Below are 17,021 nucleotides of genomic sequence, written 5' to 3'. Positions count from 1 at the left end.
GTTAACTTGATAAATAAAATAGTTGTACAAAAATGGTTTGTCCAAGTCAAAATCATTGTTGCAAAAAACTATAGTTTTGAAACAACAGCCCTTATAGATTCAGGAGCTGATCTCAATTGTATAAATGAAGGACTTGTACCTTCAAAATACTTTGATAAAACTACTCAGATATTAAATACAGCAGATGGCAGTAGATTATTTATCAAATATAAATTATCTAATGCTTCTGTATGTAATAATCACCAATGTATTGATACACCATTTATTATGGTTAAGGGATTAAGCCAATCCGTAATCCTAGGAGTTCCATTCCTTCCATTACTTTATCCTATAACTATTAATGAAATAGGAATTTCATCAACAATTCAAAATATTCCAATACATTTCAATTTCATACAAAAACCTAAATTGAAAGATTTGAATAATTTCCAATTACAAGACAAAGAAAAATTTCTTTGTACACTAAAACAGGAAGTTAAATATAAAGTAATTGAAGACCAAATACAAACGCCTTCAATACAACAAAAGATCCAAACACTACAAAAACAAATAGAAACATCAATATGTAGTGACCATCCTAATGCTTTTTGGGATAGGAAAAAACACAGTATAAGCTTACCATATGAATCAAACGTTAATGAAAACCAAATCCCTACAAAAGCTAGGCCAATACAAATGAATATTGTTCTATTAGAATTATGTAGAAAAGAAATAGCAGAACTCCTATCTCGAAAACTCATACGACCAAGTTCTTCACCTTGGAGTTGTGCAGCTTTTTATGTCAATAAAAATGCTGAAAAAAAAAGAGGAGTTCCTAGACTGGTTATAAATTATAAACCATTAAACAAAGTTTTGAAATGGATAAGATATCCAATTCCTAATAAAAAAGATTTATTAGACAGAATTGCTCAAGCTTGTATATTTTCAAAATTTGATATGAAATCAGGATACTGGCAAATCCAGATCCAGGAACAATATAAATACAAAACTGCATTCAATGTACCCTTTGGACAATACGAATGGAATGTAATGCCTTTCGGTTTAAAGAATGCACCATCAGAATTCCAAAAAATCATGAACGATGTATTCAACTCTTATTACCATTTCATGATAGTCTATATTGATGATGTCTTAATATTCTCTGAATCTATCGATCAACATATTAAACATATAAATACATTTATCCATGCTGTAAGCCAAGCAGGCTTAGTTGTTTCTGCCAAAAAGATTACACTTTTCAAAACCAATATCAGGTTTTTAGGACATATGATACAGCATGGTACTATTATCCCAATAGATAGATCTATAGCTTTTGCTGATAAATTTCCTGATAAGATTCTTGATAAAACTGAACTACAAAGGTTTTTAGGATGCCTCAATTATGTAAGTGATTTCTATCCTAATCTTGCTTTGGATTCTAAACCATTATATGATAGACTCAAGAAGAATCCTCCTCCTTGGTCTGACATCCATACTCAAGCAATAAAGGTAATAAAGAGTAAGGTCAAAACCCTTGAATGCCTTTCTCTTCCTCATCCCACTGCTTTCAAAATCATTGAATGTGATGCATCGGATAAAGGACTTGGTGGAATATTAAAACAACAAATTGATTCAAAAGAACAATTATTACGTTACACATCCAAGGCTTGGAATTCCACACAATTAAATTACTCTATGGTTAAAAAAGAATTACTCGCCATAGTCCATTATGTTACAAAATTTCAAAGTGATGTTTTAAATCAACATTTTCTTATCCGTACGGATTGCAAAGCCGCTAAAGATATTCTGCAAAAAGATGTCCAAAATTTGGTTTCTAAACAAATATTTGCCCGCTGGCAGGCTATTCTCTCTGCCTTTGACTTCTCTATTGAACATCTTCCGGCGTCCTCTAACTCTTTACCCGATTTTCTGACCCGTGAATTTTTGCAGGGGGGGCAACACTGACGCCAACGACGAATCACCACTTTCACTTGCACTACAATTATTCCAAGATAACCTATCTGATAAGGATCTTTCATCCTTAAATATGGGCTCCCGAGGCAATACTCGCCGGGGTAAACAACCCATGCATTCTTTAGTCCCATATGAAGGGGAACCTTCACCCCTTAATATTCGTTCACCATCTCAATCACCAGTTCATCAAATTACATACCCAGAAGCTCGAACTTCAATTCCTACATTTTCACCAGCCCAATCCAAATCCACTCTTCCTACCAATACTCCAAGATCCGAATATATTGAAAGGGCCTTTTTAATGGACATTACCATTGATGAACATCAGGTTCACATGGACCCAAGCAAGCTTGCACCATTATACCTATTAAATCATCTTAATCTTATCAATGGGGTTAAGACCAGAGAGTATTATGAAGTCATTCTAATGGAAACAGGGTCCATCTCTGTTGTCCACTATTTCCAACAGAATACCCGAATCATAGCCTATTCAAAAATACAAATAAAAAAGCTTCTTCCTTATACTGAGTGGGGTTCTAATCCCGCACAAGGAAAGAAATTACAAAATCCTGAATTTTCTTATAAGTATTTCAAATATGCTGAGTACATAGAAGCTTGGCACAAATTTTTCTATTATCAAAACCCTAATAATACTCATAGCTGGTATTTACAGTTCCGGCTACCAATTTTTGAAAGGTTCCCCACTTGGTTTCAAAACTGGTATTTTGTGTGGGGATCAACTGCTATGATTTTACCTCCTGCTTTTAAGGAGTTGCAGGAGCAATTTATACAATACAATAATATCAATAATTCAGTTGACACTCACCTTTACTTTATGGCTCTATATCAAATCCCTTGGATTATGAAATGGGATTATACCATCTCACCCAATACTTCCAATGATTATACATACATCCCTCGTTTGGGAAAAACCATCTCTGTAAAATGGTGGGATATCTTTCAAATGGATCTCACCAAAGCCACTCCAAAAAGAATACCACCTAAAGCACCTATATACCAGGAAAACCCAAATACTCCAAACACTTCTTTTGATTTTCCAACCTATCTTCGAAATATGCTTCAAACCAACTCACATGCCTCCAAAGAAGAATTGGAGAAACAAATGAAGGAAATCTTTGCTGAAGCAGGAAGAAAACCTACATCTTTCGAAGAAACAGTTCAGTCTTCTCCACTACACCCCAATAGGTATCTCCAACTCAGTAAGAAGGATCCAGAAGAAACAGATCCAGAAGAAACAGATCCGGAAGAGGATGATCCAGAAGAATTCAGTCAGAGACCATGAATGCATCATCACCATCCAGGATTGATAAACGACAATAGCAAGACAGCATATAGGACAAACAAGGGTCCCACCACCAACAGCAAACACTGTACTCTAATTGTAATAGGGCCAAAAGAGCCACTGTGCATAGATACTTTTACTTTTTTGTTTTTGTCCTTTTGTACCAAGAGCATCTTCCTATGCTTGTCCACTAGCACCTCTCTCCTCTCGGTCACATCTTGCCGACACTCCCTCTCTCTTTTGTCTTCTCTCTCCCACTAAGGCTTGCCAGCTGTTCTCCTCTCTCCTTGGATGTATTCTGCCGACACCTTTTCTCTCTTTTGTCTTTACTCATCCACCAAACGTTGCCAGCTGTGCCACTTGAGCCCAAAAGATTCCCTCGAGCCTTATAAGAAGGAAGCCTCTCCTCGTCCAAAGGCAGGGCCTCACTCCTCTTCTCTCCTAGCCTAACTTCTCTCCTCTTCTCCTATCATAAAGTCTCTGAAGCCTCTGAACCTTTCCCTGAAACCTCTGAAGCCTCTGAACCTTTCCCTGAAACCTCTGAGTCTCGCTAAAACCTCTGAGTTTTCCTGAAACCTTTATCGTCAAACCTCAGATCTCTGCAGTCTACCTCTGCAACTTACCTCTGAACCTCGAACCTTAGAAATCCTATTACCTGAACCCTGCAGACCTCTGCATCTCAGAAACCCAGTTACAGAACTCTGAACCTTTCTCACAGCCAAACCTCTATACACCTGTGCGAACCTCTGCAACAGTTCATACAGTTCCTACCTGCAGCTATCATTGCCCTCATAGCTCAACCAGGTTCTCTCTTACCTCACTCTATACTTATGTGTGATTGTAATCTCACAGATTTGCCTTCATATTGCCCTCATCACTGGAAATTATTTTCCAGTTACTGTTTGTGTGCTCAGTAAGTTCTTTATCTCTCTGTTTATCTCTCTAACATCTCTGCTTTTCCCTATCTTCATGTAGTATCTTCTTTCCTCTATAATATCTCCCCGTTTTCATCTTGTGTTTTATTCAATCTTTCCTCTGTAATATCTTCCCGTTTTTCATCTTGTAAGCAGATGTGCATATTAATAAGATGCTAGTGTGATTTTCTGTAAGAATTCTATGCCTGCCTGTTATGCAGTTTAAAATTTTGTTCAATATTAAGATAGGTAACATTAGTTACGCCCAGTGGATATTACTTGATATCTCAATAGTTCCATTCATAAGAATCATATTATTCTGTTTAAATTATTATAGAATATTACAATCAATAATAACTTACAACAGCTTGCTGTTCACATACCTGTTATAATTCCTGAAAATCGCTTCCAAAATAACATGAACACTTGAAACATAAAACCCAATAAATAAAACTTCAAACTTCATCAAAACAAATGACAGTGCTGTAGATCCTGGCGCAAAGTGGTATCAGAGCCATACAGTGATACACTGTCAAAACAAATTACAACAGTAGAACTATTCCACAGTGGAACTGTGCAAACAGTTACAACTGAAGAATTTGTAAAACTGTTCTTTTCACTCCATAGGTTAAGATAAAGATACAATTTACTATAAGAAACCAAGTGAGATTGACCACCAAGAAAGTTGGTCCGAGAGTTAAGACAAGAGACAAGTGAACGCCGATGCGAAAAGTACCGCCAAGGCCAGGAGAGCCGCTTAGGGAAAAAAGCTAAGGCCACTGAATGTCCAGATTGTCATTATCCGCAACCTACGGATGGCAAATCTCATAAAGAATCTTACTGGTAAAACTGTACCTTCATCTTCAAAACTTAGAGTTAAGAATAAAGAACAAATTATTATAAATGATATTGAGGAAAATATTCAAAACTGGAATATCCCTAAGGTACCAATACATGATGTCTATAATAAAGGATCATTTAAACTTAAGATGGGTTATGCCATCAAGACTGTAGAAGAAAGTCTATCAGTAACACAACATCAAGAAGACTTTCACCTACTCTCGAAAAAGTAATAGAAAAACATAAAGAAAATAATTACAAATATTTACACATTGGCCTCATTCAAATAGCCGTAAAACCTTTGACCTCTTCTGTGCTTGTATGCCTAAGAGATACAAGACACAATATATTCACAGACTCTCTACTAGGCATGGTTGAATCCAGCCTTTGTAGTGGTCCAATTTATTTTAATTGTTTTTCTAATTTTTCTGTTTCTTTAACTGACCCAAATATCCTAGATATATTGACAATAAATCTCAAAACACATGGATTCAATATGGTCCATGGTTCAAAAAATCTAGCTATAATCTATAGAATATATTATAAAGTCATGAATACACTAAGTCCCAATACCTTAAAACTTGATCAAAAAGATCAAACAATTTTGTTCCAAACAAATATAGAAAAATCTAATATGATAGTTCCAAAAACCATAAAATGGTCAGATATAATTCTACCTCAATCATGGGCATTACAAAATGCCAATCAACCACAAGAAATTCCTCAACATCATATTCCTAACCATATCATCGAACATACAGATGAAAATGTAGAAATACAATTTCAAACTACAAATTTACAAGTCCAAGATGATATTGATATCAATAGGAAGAGAAATAGTAAACATAAAATACCAAGTAGAAAATCCATTTCTCACAACCCAAATATAATTCTATTACCTCCTCCTTCATCCAATAAACAAATGTCTTCATCCAATTCAAACATACAATTTCAAGGAACACATAGAACCAGAGATAATATTGTAATTCCAACATATACATCATCTCATCCTACAACTTCTAATACTGAACCCAGTATAGAAGAATTACAAGACTTCCAAGTTTGTACATTACAACTTGAGGAGAATAATGATACTTAATATTCAGAAGAATATATAGCAGCCTATCTAGCAGCCAAGCTAGAAAGGAAACAAAGAAAAATAAATAAAGCTTTTATTAAAAAAGATTATTTATCAGAAGAAAATACAAATATCCAAGAATGGTATTTAAAAAGATTCCAACCACCTAGACTATTGGAATTACTACATAAAAAAATATAATAAATTTTTATATAAAGAAAGACTAAATATAGGATTCTTTCACTGGCTAAGAGATATGTGCTTAAAGAAAAATATTCCTATTCCTTCATTTGAAAAAATTCAAACAATAGAAGAGAAGACATATATAAGTACTGATGGTACTACAACAGCTAGTACACATCCACCGGAGAAAAGTATTATACTGAAAGCAGGCATTCCAAAGAAAAATGAGCCTGTCCACTCCTCATCCTTCTATGATATAGTAGCTACACCATATAAAGCCATACCCAAGGAAATAAATAAAAAACAAGAATACATACCTCATATTGTAAAACAGAATAATTATACAAACCTATATTTATAATCTCTTGGAAAGCAAACTGAAAGGATAGAAAGGATAGTATCCAAAGAAACACCTACGATATCTCCCATTCCTAAATCAGTATTATTTAAACCACCTCCTGAGTTAAATAAGAATAAATTCCACATTGGAGAAAATAATAAATCCCTTATGGATCAATTAATATCCAAACTATCTCAACTAGATTTAAAAGGAGTACCTTCATCTCAAATCAATATTCCGGTACCAACCATTACTTCCCAAATACCTGAGTCATCTGACAAAGGCAAAGCCGTCCTACCTGAGCATGAAACAATGATGCTTACAGAAGAAGAACCCATAATAGAGGATACAATCCAAAATCAAAAAAAAGCATTCATGGATACTACACCTCTAATGGATAGCATCAATAAAATAGCTTATGGAAAATATTGGAAACCCATAACAGCCTTACCATATCATAAGAGACCTACTCCTGTTGATATTCAAATGGAAGAAGATTCAATACAACAGGCAGTATCTTATTCTGGAAGGTCAATAGTCAATTGGCTATATATATATATATGACTCCTTCTTCCTAACGTGAGTATATATATATATATAGACAAGTTGGGATTCCTGATCTTTTTGAACAATAAGTTTTATATTTATCTTAGAGTTATTTATGCACAGCTCTTAAAATTTTAGATAAAAAAACAAAATGCTCCATTTATATGCAAAAATTACAAAGGTCGGTCAACCCTTGTTTTTTTATTTTTCCAAAATTGTCCTGTGGTCAACTTGATTTTTAATTATTATTATTATTTACTTTATTTTAGTTTTTTGTTACTAGGACAGTGCCCCAAACTTTAAAACACTACCCTACTAACGAAAAAAACTAAAAATACAAAAATAAAAAATAAAAAACAATCTGATTATCGGCGAAAATTACAAGGGAAGTCGGTTGATCTACATTTTTTATTTTTACCAAAATTACCCTTCAGTCCGAAAATTCCATCGTCGAACCACATTTTAATTTTTCTTAGTTCTTTCATAAGTAGGGCAGTGCCCAAGCGGTCCAAAGGGATCTGAGGTTAGATTCCTTAAATCACCCTGCGAACACAGCAAAAGCCCAGCAAAGTGGCCCAAGGTCCCATCATTAGGCCATTGTTTTTCTCAAAAAATAAAAAATAAAGCATGGTCTAAGGATGGGGACCTCATACCGCTATTTTTATCAAAAAATAAGAAAGAAATCCAAGAATTGGGAACCTCATACAGCTATTTTTATCAAAAAATAAGAAAGAAATCCAAGAATTGGGAATTTGGACGGCCTGGGCACAGCCCCACTAACAAAAAAAAAAAAATGTGGTCTTTGGACTGAGGAACAATTTTTAAAGAAAGAAAAAAAAAACGCGTGTTGACCGAGCTTCTGGATAATTTTGCTTGCCTAACTTTGTGTTTTAAGCAAAAAATCTAGTCTGTACGTAAATCACTAAAGTACAAAAAATATTGCAAATGAAAAACGTAATGAACATACATTTTTACAGAATGATATATCTCATAGACTATTTATGAATTACATAGCTTTCGCAATCAATTTTTCCAAATATTGAAAATGATATTAAAATTTTAAAAATTTGCGATGTTCATTTATAGACCAAACAATCTAAATTTAAAATTAAAAGTATTAGAAAACCAGTTTGCTCGTTAAATCATTTGTAATTTTTAATAAATGTGAAATATGAATAAAAACAATTTAAGAAGCATGAAACATACAAATAAGGTTTTTTAAAAAAAAAAAAATCATTAATTCGTCAGATTTGCAACTGTGCTTAACAACAGTTAGCGTCAATTAAAAAACACCAAATTTATCTCAATGAAAAATGCAAAAAGTAACAAATAATTTTTAGTTAAAGATGAAAATGGATATTATTTTATTTCAATTTCATTCCTTATGAATGCGTTAGTAAACCATTCATTTTTTTGTGCATATTTTTCTAGTGTTTTGAACGATGAAGTTTTCTTAGAACTATGGTATATGTGAACTAGGAAAAGTGGAGAGAGAATATGGGAAGAAGTAATTTGAATGTTGAATTAAAAAAACTATGTACATAGAGTAAATACAGGAACACATAAAATTGTTGAGAGAATGTAGGAAGAGATATATTGAAAAACGCTTCTCTCTTTGAGGTACGTCAATATACCCAAAGAAAAAAGAAGAAAAAAAATTGTAGATAGATGTTGTATGGATATCTGTATATTGGAAAAAGTTTATATAAGGTCAGGCAAATCTCAAAAATTTATTAGAAGAGTAGTTGAAAAATTATCAAATTGATCAAAGAAAATTAATTTCATGTTTGGGACATAGTACATTTTGTAATACATTATCTAGGCCACGAATTCTCAATATTTTCAAGTGTTTATCGATCTTACTCGATCTACACTATTACTAAAGCTTTAAATTTTATAATTAGATATGACAATAATTTTTTAAGACATCACCAAGATTTTTGCTACTGAAAAATCATCTTTCAACACTATTTAATTGTTTAGACGCACAACCATATGCAGTAGCAAAAATCATCTTTCAACACTATTTAATTGTTTAGGACCACAGCCATATGCAAACAGCACCCTATTCACCCATTATTATAACAATTGCGAGTAGATACAGAAACTTACAGCGAAAAAAAAAAAAAAAAGGCCAAGAAACACAACCACTAGATCTAAAGAAATACAATAAAAAAACGGAAAATAAAAAAATATAACGCACACAAATAAGTTCAAGACAAAGAAGAAGAACGGGGGAGAGAGAGCTTCTAAATGCATTATTGGCGAGCAAAAAAAAGACAACACAACCAAATCCAAGATAAAGTACAATTTTGCTACCATTACAGAGCAATTAAAAGCAAATAAAAATAAAAAATAAAAAATAAAAAATCAAACTCAACTGATAATCCCCCTATCTCTCTCTTATCGCGATTTCTATGGTTTCTTGATCCTACTATCGTTATAATTCAATATTTGTATTTATAGAGTTCCTTTATGCTACGTGTTATGATTTCTTAATTCGACTGTCCTTATAATTCAATATTCATATTTTGTAAAGTTTCGTGCCTTTTTATTTGAAACAAGACTAACCTTGTATTTTTTTTTTGTAGGGTGGAAGATCTCATAGGATCATTACTCATTCATTCATTCATATATATATATATATATATATATATATATATATATATATATATATATATATATATATATATATATATATATATAATATGGGATTGGCTCATTAGCTCATATGAACATATGAGCCTAACATCCCAGATTGAATATAGACCGATCTGACGATCACAAATATCATATAGTATTTGAATTTTAGTTTTTTTTTTTTTCTACAAATCCAAATCACTTGAAATTTTAAACGTGTATTCATCAAAAATATGTGAATCTTTGAAAAATATTAAAAAAATATTTTACATGAAATAAATTGACCAAAATACCCTTGAAATATTTCGAGAGGTATTTTGATCATTTTTTTTTCTCGAATAATTTTTTTTATATTTTTATTATGTGCACCTTGATGAGAAGAACACACACCTAAAATTTCAAGTAATTCGACTTTATAGAAAAATAAATAAAATTCAAACACTATCCGACATCTGTAATCGTCAGATCGGCTCAAATTCAATCTAGACCATTAAACTCATATGTTCATAACCTAGTGAGCTATATATGTATCAAGTAGGGAATCCTCGTATTTGATATTGATGCGATTGGGTGTTCCTGTATCGGTCCTACAAGCAATACACAATGAGCATTTTTTTTAATCATTTCTTCCAAACATATTTGATTATCCTTGTGATCATTTTTCACTAGAGATATAATTGATAAGATAATATCAAAATCATGCAAGAAAGAATTTAAAATTTGCAAGGAAAAATCTAACCTATAAATAACCAAGAATATGTTGGATTCTTTTCAATAAACTACCAAAACTAAGCTAAAAATAAAGGACACGGTTTCTATGAGACTACGGACTCACATGTAGAAATTCGGACCCCTTAATAATTTATTTTTGAAATAGAATTTGATCCTAATTTTTAGGGAATATGCCCATAAAGATTATTAATTTGTACAAATAAATAAATTTTGAAAACTATAAATGATATTATTTGGAGAAAACATTCAAACAATTGATTTTACTTTTTCTTTGGAGGACCATTATTTATGGGACTCAGTTTTCGTAGACAGTATAGATCTCCAAGCTTGCGTAGTAACAGGTGCTGGCATGGACACACCAAACAATTTTCCATAAACTAAAGAAACATAGATCTAAACTATAAGCACGTTCACTTTCATCCATTATCACAAAGGTAAAATAAAATTGGCCAGGAGAAAAAGAAACTCAAAAGGGGAAAACAAAAAAAAAGAAACAAAAAAGTCAAGAAACACAACAACTAGTTCTAACGAAATACAAACTAAAACACAATAGTGCAAGAAACCAAAAACAAAAATGAAAGCCAAAAACAGTGAGCAAGAGAGACTGATTTTTCTTTTCACTTTTAGAAAGAAAAAAAAAGAAATCAAGATATCCGTGATGAGAATGCTCAATTAAAAAAAAAAAAAAAAAACGTAGATGGAAACAACATGAAAACGTCCTCTCTCATCCAATAAATCCAAAAAAACACAAAAACAAAAAAATAGAAGAATCAAAATAACAATGTTTAGTTTATAGTGAATACAAAAGAACTAGAAAAGTCAAAACAATATAACACACACATAAATAAGTTCAAGACAACGTTAGAAAAATCGGCCAGCTCAACTCAAAACCGGGCACCTGCCGATCCTGGTTAGCCCTGGTTTCGGGGATCTATTAGGGGGGGTTGCCCCCCACCCGCAAACATAACCATTACATGACCAATTGGTTTTGAGTCCAAGCCGGCCAAGTAATAACAAACCAAGCAGTTTTCTAAAAAACTGGTTGGTATTTTTAAAAAATGGGTATTTTTTTTTTATGAAAAATTATATAAACATCTATTTTAGTTTCCTTTATTACCAAAATTCGAATACTTTATATTATTACTGATATGATCATTTTTTGGACTTCATAACAATTTTTTAAAAAAAGCAAAACTTCCCATTTTTTGGTTTTTCAAAAACAGAAATCAAATCAATTTTGGTTTTTGAAAAACCTAAAATTTTTCTCTCTTATAGGTCCTCTCCGTATTCTCTATCAACCTCTCTCTCTCTTCCACCGAGAAACCAGTCTACACAATTTGAAATGCTTCTTCACTAGCATTGTGAAATGCTTCTTCACTGGCAGTATCATTAGCAATTGAACAACATTTGCGTACATTCCCATCAATTTCTTTGCTTCACATAGCTTTTTCCAGGGGATGCCGCACACTGAGGTGTAGAACTCCTCTCCCACGAAGGCATGGTGGGTTTCCAAAATCCTGGAGTAACGCAACGTCTGATGTAAAGATTCAAAACAAACCAAAACACAATGCAAGAAAAACCTCCCGCTCTCTATCTCAACACCACGCAAGAGAATATATATCTCTCTCTCTAGAAAGAAAGGAAATAGAATAGAGAAAAGTGGATGAAAAGGATCAACAGAGAAAACCATGTACATGACAAGAAAGCTGTAATAATCGATTCCCAAGCAGCTGTCACATAAATTAAGAAAAATTAAGCCAAAATAAAATGGAATACCAAACATGATTCTAAAAATGGTTTCTTAATAAGCAGGCAAAATCTACCAATATAACCCCAGAAAAAAAAACAATAAAAAAAAAATAAACACACGAAAAAAAACCAAAAAGAAAGAAGCCTAGCATTAAAATTCAGAGATAATGAAATTCTACCACAGAACCAACCAATTCCTAAAGATTAGAATAAGGGCTATGATTAACTCAAGAATTACATAATCAAAGAAACGACCCAAAAGGGAATGAAAACTCAGCTCACAAGAACACCTACTTAATTTTCAAGAAAGCACCTACTTAATTTTCAAGAAAGTAACGGAAACCCTAGAAAAAGAAACGCCTTCAATCGATATTCAAGAATCCAAATAAATTGCGTTGACTGATTTCTCGGCGGAAGAGAGAGAGAGAGGTTGAGCAAAAATACGCAAAGGACCCACAAGAGAAAAAAAATTTCAGTTATTGAACACCAAAAATTTAAAATTTCGGTTTTCATCGAAAATTTAAAATTTTCGATTTTTCAAAAACCGAAATTTAAAATTTTCAGTTTTTCAAATACCTAAATTGGCCTAATTTCAGGTTTTGAAAAACAGAAAATAAGTAGTTCATCTTTTTAAAAAAAACTTGTAACGAAGTTCAAAAAATGGACATATCATTAATCATGAAAAATATTCAAAATTTTGGTAATAACAAAAACTAAAATAGACATTTACGTAATTTTCACTTTTTTATACTTTTCCCTTTTTTATACTGTGCAACTCATGTGGAACATCGTTACTGGTAATATCAAGTAAAAGCTAGGGAAAATGTGCTATGTGTACATGCTCCATACATTGTAATCATAAGCATCATCCCAATCTAACATGTGGGTGACAGCGTCGGAGGAAGACTGGGGCCCATCAAACAATCTTCCACTTGTATTTCTCATAAAATCTCTATCACTAGCCAACTGATTAATCCAGCGATGACTACTATAATCTTGCCATTACCACGACCATATGGATCATGAATATTTTGGAATATTACTCTGAAATTTAAACAATTTAATAGCTTTTTAGAAACGTCAAACTTGAACCACGGTGTCCTAAGCATGTCCATCACAATTTGGCAAAAACGGATTGTACATTGGCCAAACAAAGAGGTCTTCCCATTTAAACGTGTCCTAAGGTGTGTCTGAAACTGGATTGTCCATTGACCAAACAAGAGGTTTGATAGTTTAAACCCATCCGAGTATTTGGGTTTTATATGCATATGGACTAGAATATGTCTAAACCATTCGGTTCATCTAATATTGCAACTAGTTTTAATAAAGGGATTGTACACTGTAAGAATATTTATTTTTGATACAAGGTCACAATCACTCATGTCCATTAGATATAAAGCCGATTGCTTGGGAATTGTCACAATTCGAAAAAACTTCTCTCGAACTTTGAGCCTAATCGTACACCACCCCCAGCTCGTTTTCACATCCACCAGCCAGCCAAAGGTGATTGTGAGCTCCTTCTTCCATTGTACATTTTCCTTTCAAGTAGCAAAATAAAAGCAAGAATATTTGGTCAGCCTATGGGCAGACTGCTTTGTTTCGCCACAAATTCCACACGCACATTCTCTTGGATCCGGCAAAGAAGATCGTAAAATGAATCCCCTTAATATGAGTTCTTTAGGAGGAAAAATAATGTTAGAATAATGTTATAGGAAAGAAAAAATAATGTTAGAATAAAGCCTTAGAAGAATTCGTTCGACCCCAAATTAAGTAAAGTCAGAACTATAGAAAGAGACTATATAGTTTTGGTACAAGGAGGTTACAATAAATCTTGTCCATCAAATTGGGTGATTGTACTACATTGACCACATCCAAAGTTCAAAATATACTTTCCAAATGTCATGACACACCACAAGCTATCAAATTTGACATAAAATGGTTAGGAGTAATTGTGCCTCTTTATAACAACGATAAATGGTCTCATGATATACAATCCCATAAAGGAAATTATCTCACCAATTTACTCCTCTTGGTCCAAGTGGATACGTGTGCTAAATTTGATGCAAAAATAAAAGCCCTAATGCCCTAAAAATGCAGGACAGACTAAATGATTTCCCAAAAAAAAAACATTAATGCAAATCTAGTATATTTATGCACATTAATGGTTAGGAGTAATTTGTAGCATGATTTTCTATAGAAAGCCGGCAAAAAGATTCCAAGGGTATTTTTCACATCACATGCAAGAAGGCTAAGGTCCATCGCAAACATATTTATGCACAATCAACAAAAGTTATGCTATAAAAGGAATTTCATACAAAGTCAACATTATTCTTAGTTCTCATTCCAGCAGAAGGAAACTCGACAATGGGTTTGAATTCTTACCTCTTCCTGGGTGAAAAATGCTCATATCATGTTGAAACAGTGTAGAAATATGTACATAGAACCATCTTCTCATTCTCAGCAATTGATACCTCTTTCCTGTAAGGGACACCAAATTAAACATTTTTTGTTACAATCTTCTCAGATTTCATTTAAATAATTTAAAATAACCAGCGACTGAATTTACCTAATAGTAAAAGAACACCTCTCTAGATATGCCAGACAATATATCTAATCAGAGGAGTCATTTCAGTGGGCAAAACCATTCATGCATGTCTATATCTCAAAGGGCAAATCAAAGACAAGTTGAGAATCCAAGCTGCCAAATTGTAAAGTCCAAAAATGCAGTACTAAACAAGAACGAAGTCTAGAAAAGGGAAGAACCATGTCAATTCTCAAAAACATTCGAAGGATTCATAACCGTGGGCTGATAACAATTTATTAGGCACATAATATGTAAAATTCAACATTTGTACTATAGAATTTTAACGCTATTTCTACATAATTGTTTTTCATTAAAATCTCCTGTGTTTACTTATGTAGAGATAAGTTTGTAAAAGTTTTATTGCTTCTTCGCGAGATCATTAGATGGGAACTTTGCAGATAGGTACATTAATGGTGTTTAGCTTTGACTGAAAGAGTAATATTCTCCGCCACTTCTAAGTTCACAAAATCTTCAATCTACTTCAAGTCTTCAACAAGTCATTATGGGTAACATGAACATAGCTCTCAAAGGCAAGAAAGTGTGCACAAATGCAGACACAGGCTGACTGGATCTCATAAACTGCCATTACAGCAGCTTTATGTGTGTGGCCCATTATATTGGTGTCTGGTGCTGCGCCAATAGCTAAAGAATAAATTCAATTAAGCCAGAAGATTGGAGGACAAGAATCCAGTCACATTGCACAAAAGTCGAAAAAATTCAGGAATTCTAGAAGAATGGTTTTAACATACCATGGTGGATGAATACAAATCAACTTTCCAATTTCTATTTCCACATCCATGCAGATCCTTGAACTAAAAATAAGTCCAAAGCTTTCTTCAACATCTTCTATGTTTTGTGAGCTCTTAACGCCCTGACAGCTCTGCAAAAATTAGGGGAGCACAATACAGTGGAGTACGCAAAAGATGGAACTGAAAATAATTTCTCAAATTAAGTAAATCGGTCAGGAATTTAAACTAGGTCCAATCAATAGAAAATTGCACCATAGAAAATTGCACTAAGGACAAAAACCAACAAAGATAAAATCAGGTTAATACCAGATCTGATTGGCCAACTTGACCTTCATACATAAACCATATTGGATAGAAGTTCAAAGGTATAGGTTACTAAAAGGGGACAACCGGACCCCAAGTCCAAACTAGGCATGTTTCATTGATATGGTTGGGTTGCTCAAAACAAGAGCTGATAACAGGGTAGGCCTATGTTGCGGCCCATTACACATAAGGGTGCACATTAAATGCCCAGAGAATGTATCACAGGACTCTCTATCGAAAGTATCTCAAATAAAAAATGAGAAACAGTCTATCCCAAAAATGCCCACATATTGATGTATCTAATATTCAGTCTAAAATGCAAACAACATTTCTTCTAAAAAATACGAGTATCAGAAAGTGGATAAAAAATCAAAATGCACACCTCTGCTTTATTTCCAAATGAACAATGACAAGCCGTCAATTTTGCTTCTAAGCATCTTGACCATATCCGCACATCAGCAAATCTAGTTTCATCGGGAGAAACAAAGTTGGAAATTGCTAGAGAATTTGGTCAACTCCACTCCCAAGTATTCTAAAACAATGCATCTCCTTATGCATTAATAATTAGGATACATATAATACAAACTCACAATGAATGCCATAAAAGGAGCTTGAAAAATGGTTAGCAGATTTGTACCATGAGACTTCATTCTTGCTTGTGACAGCTTCAAGAAATCCAAATGCTTATCCTTCTCATTTCTTATGATCTGCTGCAACCTCCCAAAATATCCAAAACTGCACAATGCAGCAAATGTATTTCTTCCACTATGTTATCTCACTGTTACTGAACAATCCACAGCCAAAGAATTTGCTATGTACTCTCTCCTTTTCTGTTTGTTTATAGGAAAGACAAAACCACCAACAATCTCTGGACTGACATTGAAGGCTTCCTGAAAGCAGTCTGCCATTGTTCTCTCTTGGACCATCACACTCGCAAATTTTGAATCGTTTTGGTTGCTTTCCTGAATATGGGCTTTTAATGTTTTCAGCCACTCATACGACATCAATATTATGAATTGAAATCTGAGATGATAGGTTTTAAATATATTTATTATCGAGACTCATCTCTTATCAGAACAATGTTTTAAAAGGCAGGATGCGGCCAAA

Source organism: Amborella trichopoda, chromosome 13, assembly GCF_054954075.1.
Source record: "Amborella trichopoda isolate Santa Cruz 75 chromosome 13, AtrichopodaSantaCruz75HAP2 v2.0, whole genome shotgun sequence".
NCBI classification, from domain to species: Eukaryota; Viridiplantae; Streptophyta; class Magnoliopsida; order Amborellales; family Amborellaceae; genus Amborella; species Amborella trichopoda.
This window is presented reverse-complemented; position numbering follows the sequence as displayed.